Genomic DNA, 694 nt, shown 5'->3' with positions numbered 1-694 from the left:
CTATTCTCAAGGAAAAAAAACAGCAAAAATATACCAATACTTAAGTACTTAGTTAGTGCAATTTTCAAATAAAGATTTCAGAGTAGCTCCTCTAACCATGCTCCTCAAAGCAAATGAAAATAGAATTGAAATACAGGAAAAGACAGGAAATTTCAACCAAGAAAGTACAAACAAATAAGAATTCTAGAATTGATAACTACAACTTCTGATTTAAAAATATTCAATGGTAGATTAAGTAGCAGAAGGTAAAAAAACAAAAAAAAATAGTCAGGAATTTCAAAATAGTTCAAAAGAAATTATACATTACAAGGGGCAGAAAGAAAAAAAAAGTAGGAAAAAATAGCCAAAGACTGAGAGAATGCTGGGACAATGTCAAAGGGTCTAATAAATGTGCAACTGGAGCTCCAGAAGGATCAATGACAGTGTTTGGTATAACAGTATTTAAAGAAAATTGGCTGAAAATTTTCCCAAACTGGGGACAGATGTAAATTCTGAATGAAAACTGGTAATGACAAATTCAAAGTGAACCAAGCCTGGACATTTCATCAAACTGTTGAAATCCAGATACTAATTCTTCTAATTAATGAATAGGAGATACCTTTCCATTTATTTGCATCCTCTTCAATTTTTTTCATCAATATTTTGTAGTTTTTATTATAGAGATCTTTCTCGCCCTTGGTTAAGTTTATTCCTA

This window comes from Propithecus coquereli, unplaced genomic scaffold, assembly GCF_000956105.1.
Source record: "Propithecus coquereli isolate 6110/MARCELLA unplaced genomic scaffold, Pcoq_1.0 Scaffold650, whole genome shotgun sequence".
Taxonomy (NCBI): Eukaryota; Metazoa; Chordata; class Mammalia; order Primates; family Indriidae; genus Propithecus; species Propithecus coquereli.
The sequence above is the reverse complement of the archived record's forward strand: the minus strand, read 5'-3'. Positions refer to the sequence as shown.